This window comes from Tiliqua scincoides, chromosome 13 (genome assembly GCF_035046505.1).
Source record: "Tiliqua scincoides isolate rTilSci1 chromosome 13, rTilSci1.hap2, whole genome shotgun sequence".
NCBI classification, from domain to species: Eukaryota; Metazoa; Chordata; class Lepidosauria; order Squamata; family Scincidae; genus Tiliqua; species Tiliqua scincoides.
The window spans coordinates 7,715,889-7,724,473 of NC_089833.1; positions in this window are offsets into that span (position 1 = coordinate 7,715,889).

Here is an 8,585-nt window from a genome sequence, read left to right on the forward strand (position 1 = left end):
GTGGTCTACCTGTAGGGCGCTTTCCCTGCATTAGTTCTCCATAGAGGAGATCCTTTGGGATCTGGCCATCATCCATTCTCACGACATGACCGAGCCAACGCAAGCATCTCTGTTTCAGCAGTGTGTACATACTAGGGATTCCAGCACGTTCCAGGACTGTGTTGTTTGGAACTTTGTCCTGCCAGGTAATAGTATACTATTTTATAGCTAGACAGACAAAACGGGAGATACCAAGACTTTGCTCATCTGTTAAGCCACACTTTTATTAGAGGAGTTGTGCTTCTATATATCTATGGGAAAATAGTGGAAGGCAAGGAGGGCCCAGAACAGAGAGAGACACTATTGAGTCTGTGAACCTTGTTTCCAGACTGAAAGATGTCTACCATTCCTGTGCTTAATATGTACTGATAGAGGCATGCACTGTCTTTAGGTTAGAAAGGAGACCCAAGTTTATATTGCTGGTGAAGAGGCTAAGGGAGGTGAACAAAGGATTAATGGGAAATCTCTGGTCTGGCTCTTGCTTTGCACTGAATGGACTAGGGTTGGTAACTTGTGGCAAGCCACTGTCTTGCAGCCTCACCGTTTGAGGCTCATTCTAGCAGCAACTGTTACCCTGCACATGCCTGATCTCAGAAGCTAAGCAGGGTCAGGCCTGGTTAGTAATTGGATGGGAGACCGCCTAGGAATACTGGGTGCAGCAGGCTTCTACCATAGTCTTTTGAGACTGAAAGTTGCCAACCATTCCATATGGAGAGTAACCATCCTTACAGAGCTGTTGAAAGGACTAAAACAAAATAATATATGAAGATCTTTAACCACTTGAAAGTACCATTAAGTGGCATTATCCCTCCAACAGGACTGTCTGCAGAAAGCACTATATGTGTGTGCCAAGTGTCTAGTGTGGGATCCAGCCTAGGTTGTCCATAACAGAGACCCCAGTTCTTCAGAAGGTAGTCTTCAAATCTGTACCTCTTTGCTAATTTCTAATATTTCCTATTTTTATTATGTGTCCTCTTTAAAACAGATAAAAACCGAATAGCGTGTCTCTTGGTTAACCCTTAAACTAATCAATGAAATACCTAGGGTTCATTGGAGCCATGGCACCCGCTGAAATGGATAGGATTTAGTTACAACTCACTAAACGTAGGGTACCTGAGGTATGCAGGAGCTTGGTAGAGATGGGTGCGTGTTTTGCCTGCCGAAGAGTCCAGGTTTACCATCTCCCTGAAGGGAAGGTTTTAAAAAAAGCTTCCTATCTGAGACCCTGGCATGTTGCTGTCCGTCTGTTGGCCATCCACACCCAGATATATGGACCAGTGGGCTAGGACTTCAGTATAGTGCGGCTTCTTGAGATTTTTCCTCCTGTTTTTGAAGCATATAATGCAGAAAAGATTCCGTTCTCTCTTGCTCTGTACTGCCTGATGTTTCAAAAGTGGCAAGAATCCAAGAATTGCTGATAAAACAAAGTTTGCATGCATTGGACTTTTGTTTCTGGAAAGGAGGAGCAGTTCCTTTCCCCAAAGCATGGGTGGACAAGAGAGACTCTGCCTGTCTGGTTCCTATAGGGCTGAGTTCCATCTTGTTTAAAGCAAGCAGACTTTTCTTCACAGTGTAGGTGGCAGGTGGTGAGAAAGCACAGAGGAAACTCGGAGGAGTTACGTCTTATAGATGGGCCCTCCTGCCCTGCATATGTAACCTAAAACAGGGGAAAGAGTAAGAAAACAAGTGCATTAATGCTCCCCTGGTTGGCTCAGGAAATGCCCAGTACAGTCTGTCACCAAGGAGCCTAGTCCAAGGAGCTGTGTGATTTCAGGTGGGGTTGGGAAACAAACAGTGGGAGCAGATGACCTCTTGAGAGCACATTTTGTTTCCATGTAGGATGTCCTTACATGTAGTAAGGGGAGGGGAACAGAGGTTGGAGGCGAAACTTCACTGTTGTTCTTCAAAGAACATTCTCCCACGTTGCAGTGAAACAGTCAAATCCAGCCATGCTCAGTCCTCATTCTGACATTAATTCTCACCACTGTACAATTGTTAACCATGGCAATGGTTAACAATTGTAAATAAATGTAACACAAAGACACTGTGCTATTCACTACCGGACTTTGGCTATCTGGTAAATAGGTTTTTTAATGTTTTTATCTAAATTAACAGGCAAATGGAGAATCGGCATCTCTAGGAAGTGTGTAAACACCCATCTCCTATCAGTTTGGGGCAGTGGTTCTCACACATTTAGCACTGGGACCCACTTTTTAGAATGAGAATCTGTCAGGACCCACCAGAAGTGATGTCATGACCGGAAGTGACATCACCAAGCAGGGAAATTTTTAGCAATCCTACCCACACTTACCCAGCAGTAAGTCCCATTGACTATCACTGTTAAAAGAATATACATAGTAGTCTGTAGTAGTACCTGGGGGCTGGGGATAAGAATAGGCCCTCAGTTTGGCTGTACTTGTCGTAAAAGGCGACTAAACAGCCACCGGGTAGATGGGACTCGTCAGTCTGTGAAGGCAGCTCATCTGAGAGAAGGAAAACTCTGATCCCAAACCTCCACTGCCTTGGGGCTACATCCAGTTATGGAAAAGGCTTCAGGAGTCAACCTCGAGGCAAAATCCGGAGCCGGAGTCCCTGAGGCAGTTCATGGCTGAACACAGTCATGTTCTGGCAACTCCTGCAATGCCGCTGGAACCAACCGTATTGGCCTCTGCCTTTCCATTGGACCATTTCAGCGTCGTGGAGAGGGGGGATTTGCTGCATGGGTAACAGCCTATCCTCCATACCTACTTTACCCAGGCTTTGCGCACTGGAGAGGACACTCTGTTCCAGAACCACCATTCAGAGCGTGACACCATAGTCTTCCGAGACTGAAGGATGCCAACAAGAAGTAGTCTGTTAAAAGTACAGGCCTGTCACATTTCCCCAAATGTAGTCGCATACCATGGTAGCATCAAGTCTAATATATTAAAAATAAAATATTGAAATGGAGACCCACCTGAAATTGACTTGCGACCCACAGTTTGAGAAACACTGGTTTGGTTGATTATTGTGGAAAGGAATCTGCTTAAAAGCTGTTGCATTTTTATTTTGCTTTGCCTGGATGTACTTATCTTATTCTCTGAAGCTTCAATGCATCTTAAAGAGAACTTTAAGAGCAGCAGTGGGTCAGAGCTAGGCACCACTTTTAGGATGGAATGCAAAATATATATGTATTTTTGCAGAGCTGGAATCAAAGTTACGGTGGTTGTTATAACAAGTCCGCATTATGGTCCCCCCTCTACAATTTGCATTCTCTAATGTGGCCTCTTTGCCAGAAAGTTGGGCAACCTCTGCAACAGTGGATGTGATCTGTGGACAGAATATGACCTTCAGTAAAGGTCAGTATCAAATTTAACTTATTGTTGCTGTCTTGTGGCATCTACAATGGGGAGTATCTTGGAATTGGTAGAGACAAGTCTAGAAGGCTATAAATACAAAGACAATTAGTATTGAAAACATATGCTGTTTTTCAACTAATTCTTTTTTTTTAGGCTACGATCCTATGCACACATGTAAGTAAGTGATTTTTCAGCACTGGGGAGGCCCATGGAGGGGGTTGTGGGCCTCCCCAAGTCCCATTGAATGCAGCAGGGCTTTCTTTTGTGTTGGCTTGCTCTGTAAATGGTATCTTTACCTACCAAAACAATAATTTGGTTCCCTAGGGCCGGAACTTATGAATTAACACGGATTTAGGTAACAGGCGATGGATGGCGTGAGCTGACGAATTGCAGGTTGGGTAGTGTGCATTGAACATAAAGGTAAAATAAAGGTAAAGGTTTCCCCTTCACAGTCATAGCCGACTCTAGGGGGCGGTGCTCATCTCTGTCTCCAAGCCGAAGGAACCAGCGTTGTTTGAAGACATCTTCCGTGGCCATGTGGCCAGCATGACTAAACGCCGGAGCGCATGGAAACGCTGTTATCTTCCCACCAAAGTGGTACCTATTTATCTACTTGCATTTACATGCTTTCGAACTGCTAGGTTGTCAGGGGCTAAAGCCAGTAACAGGCATAGAATTGGGCTTCTAGCCTTTACATTTAAAAAAAAAAATTTGCAAACCTATACAGTACACTTCTGCATAAGTGGAGAACCTTCCCAAGTGTGCAAAATCACTACCTTATTTTTGAGTGGACCTGGTTCATTTCCAAAACTGATAGGCTGTAGTCCACCTGAAGCAGGCTAACCGAAAGAATTGGCATAGACTCGTTCAGACCTGCCAAGTACTTTGCAACTTGGTTAAAAACAACAACAAAAAAGCTTTTGCTTCCAAAGGTTGGAGCACAAAATGGAAGCAGGTGAATGACGGATGCTGAAAAGAGCATCCCTGCGTTTTGGTTCTTCCACTCCCCTGGGTAGTGCCCAATGATATGCATGACGGGCCAATACCCATGACGTAAGGTCATTGTATTTTGGAGTGTTCCTGCCCCTCCAAGCAGCAGCCAATGAAGAGCAGAGCAGAGCAGAGTGGGGAATCCTGCAGCACAAAGACGTCCCATTGTGTGTTTTGTACTGCTGGGTTTTGTGGGGAAGAGAGGAGGAGAAGGAGATGTGGGAGCAGCCTGCACATCTGGCCGCGGCCTCCTCGGTTTGTGTCTTTTGAACTGGGCCATCCCAAAGCCAGCCTGTGCCTGGAGCCTACGTGTGTGCAAGACTCTCCTCTTGTTGTGGTGCTGTTGCTCCTCTTAGGAGGACAAGCATCTTGAGTCTTGGGTCAAAGGGTCATGGCAGAGGTCACCAGTGTGCTCTTGGATCAAACACCAGAGGCAATAACTTCCTGTGTTTGGTGGGCCTCCCTTTTCCAGCTCAGTCTGCTGCCCTTCGACACAAAAAAGTCGCTGTCAGCCCCCTTGTTCGTGCGCTCTTGCTTTTGATCTCTGTGGCATGGGTGTGAGGCATCTGAGGATTGCATGTGAAATGCATGGGGGGGGGACGCAAGCAAGCAGGGAGGGAGGCTGCCGTTTTGCTAAGAGACTCTTCTCTCTGGCCACAGTTTCCATTCTTATGAAGGATTTTGAGCTCAAGGGGTTGTAGACCACAGGGGAGATTTTGATGGGCTGGGCAGGGTGATGGATCTCAATGCAAATCACATTTTGCCATGGAAACTCCCCTCCTCCTTTTTTACTGATGATGTTCTTGCTCCTGCATGGTTGTCACCCGATGGTCTTCTGTCCTGGGATCAGGCAAGTCCGCACTCGCTAAGGCTCCAAGTCTGTGCAGCGTCCACCTAAGCTGTTTATTGCAGATAGTCGTTTTTGGGTTGTGAAAGTGTTCCCCCTGCCCCTACGTGCCATGATCTTAGTGAGAACTGCCTCCCATAGCACTGGGGTGTACGTGAAACAGACAATGCCAGTGATCAATGCCCCATATCCTAGCAGAAACTGGAGTAAGTCTCAGTTACTGCTTTGACCGAACTCTCATAGAAGGAATATGGTTATACCACATCAGTCTGAAGGCAGCTCTTGTGATGGAATGCTTCCTCCAGGACCCATAAAGAGCTCGTGCAGCCATTTTCAACTACTGTGCCATGGCACACTGGTGTGCCACGGGAATTTGGGGGAAGGTCAGTTATTAGGAGGGCCAATGGGGGATGTGAGCCCCTCCCCCCCAATTGGCCGCATGGGGTGCCTTGTCAATTGTCAAAAACCTGATGGTGTGCCTTGACAATTTCAGTGCCTTGTCAGTGTGCCATGAGTTGAAAAAGGTTGAAAATCACTGAGCTAGTGTGTGAGGGGAAAGGGGAAAACAAAACCACTTTCACCCTGACATGCTTGCCTTCTATGTGCAGGCCGGGAATCTTCTTCTATGGGGAGTTGCATTTGGGCAAGGCTTCTCAAGCCTGCATTGACAATGGGTTGGGCTCAGTGATCGTGTAGGTCCTTCCAAATCTAGTACTGTCAGGCTAGACATGAGCTTTCCACTGAAGTGAGGGCTGAGCTACATGCGATTCAGTCTTGCAACACTGGATATCATACCTGGGAAGTTCCTTCTCTGTGACAAATAGTGCAGAGAGTGTGATTTAAATTGGGCAAATGGCCTGGGTGGGAAGGGTTAATTGCCTCCCTAGCCCAAATACACACCTCTCCAGCACAGCAGCTGACATTTCTAGGAGAAGGTTGAACAGGGCAACCTTTCAGCACCTCTGGTCCTTCCTGGAGCCTCTGGTATTTGTAGTGCATTTAAAAAATGCTTGTTAACATATATCTGAAGGGGAAACTTTTTGATTTATTTTTTTTTTCTGATTTTGATTCTTGTGCATTTGAAGGCTTGTGCCTTCATCCAGGCTGTGTCCACTGCTCCAGAATCTAGGTTGCCCTTTATCTGGAGAAATTCTCGGCGTTGTCTGATTATTTTTTTTAAGCATTGTTTTAAATGGATGTGGCTTCCAACATGAGATCTCTTGCTCCTGGCAGTCTCTCTCTTCTTAACACTTCTTAAAAACAGGAACCTTGAAGGAGCAGCTGTTTCAGTTGGAATGGCAATGAGAAAAAGCTCTGAAATGTCCCGAGGAGGCTCGACACTGAGCAACCAGATATAATCGGTGTAGGACATCATCTAAATAGCTAGAGCTTGCCCTAGACATTTTGGTGCCTGGGGCTGAAGATCCAAAGGGATGCAATGTCTTGGCAGGTTCTCCTGTACATGCTGTGTTGACGTGAGCTACTATTTGACAGCAGAGGCCCTGTTCGTTTCACCGCGGTTTGCACAAGAGGCCTACCTGGTGGATTGTGGCCTAGATCTGCTTTTGTTTGGTGCTTTTTTGTGCCACTCGAGGGGGGGGTGGAATGTGGCGTTCCAAAATTATGTGCTTTACACAGTGTGAAAAGCCAGGTTCTGCCCTGAGGGGCTTGCAGTCTAGATATGTAAAGTACCATGTACATAGTAGTATTATCCCCATATTGCAGGCAGGGAAAACTGAGGCTGAGAAGTGCCTTGCCTAGGACCCCACCTAGTGAGTTGCTGGCTGATTTGCAGCTTCATCTGTTAGCTGGTACGCTGAATTGATCTGTATTATGATGAAGGAATTACATAGGTCTACCCCCCCCCCAAAAAAAAAACCCCACTTTTTTTGTTGCCAAGGGTGTCTGAACAAATTTAGGATATTTTGGGGGTGCTGAATCCCAAAGTGGCATTGGTTTTGCCCAATTGGCTCTAGTTTGGGGGGTACAGCATAGCCACTTTATAAGCTGATTCAAGAACTGACGCCATTTTTTGATTCAGCACCCCCAAAATACCCAAAAATAGGTCTAACATTTAAGAGTGTGTGTAAAGTGAGTGTGTAAAATGTGTGAAGGCCTGTGTTACTGATTGCTTTTCAGAGACTTTGAGTATGAGGGGTGCATGTCATGTATAAACATGCTTGTTTTGTTCTTGGGGGGGGGGTGTCACAAAAGGTGGACTGGAGGAAGTATTGGCATGACCTTTATGGCAAAAATAAAAGGTTTCCAAAACAGGGTCTGTCTTTTCTGCTCCCCAATCACTGATGGCACCGAGGCTGCATAGGCGCTCTCTTGGGCTTCCCCGATTCCCTGACTTCGAGACGATGCAGGTACACGGCCCTGTTTTGTTGGCCGATGGTTCTTCCTAGCAACAGACGGCACACAATTCTTTGTGGGGATTTATTTTAGCTCTACCAACTGTTCTTATGCAGTGCCTGCTGTTAGACTTTTCCATCACAGCTCTTTAGAGGCTTAAACGGCTTTCCCAGGCAGCTCATCCTCGGTCCTTACTAGGATTACATTGCCATCTTCCACTGAGCCTTCAGTTCCAGGGTCCAGTGGCAACAAGGACTCCATCCCATTTGCTATCCATCTGGATGCCTTTGTGGGAGGACAGGTCCCAAGACCTCCTGGAGCTTGAGGCAAAGTGCCGAATGCCGTCTCCCTCCCTTACCTGATGATGGCCAACCTCTGCTCTTCTCACTCTCTTAATTAGAAAAGGAAGAGGTGTAAGACTGGAAGTGGAAAGGAGAGTGGTAGGCTAGAGTGTCAGAGATGCTCTAGCCCATCCCTGTCCTCTCCTGCACACTTCCCTTCTGCTCTGCTTCCCTTTTTCCAATGCAGGAGTTGGAGACAGAGCCTTGGGGGCAGGTGCGTAGATACCTCACACAACTTGCTGTCTGAAGTGACTGCCTCAGTTGGCCTCATAGTTGAGCCAACCTTGAATCTGACTTCTGTTAAATAAAAAAGAATCCATTGTCCATCTTTACCAGAACCAGAATTGATCACTCTTTTAAAATTCTAACTTTTTAAAAATACCATAGAGTGGGATTATCCTCTTTTATCCTCACAGCAACCCTGTAGAGAAGGTTGGTCTGAGTGAGTATGGCTGTTCTAGGGGGTACCTGGTGGACTTTATACAAGTGACAATAATAATAATAACAATTATAATAATAATAACAACAACAACAACAGGTATTTATATACCGCCTTTCTTGGACTTTATTCAAGGCGGTTTACATAGGCAGGCTTGTTTAAATCCTTTATTAAATAGGGATTTTTACAATTGAAAGAAGGTTCTTTCTTTTAAGAACCACTACATTCAGGTGTTT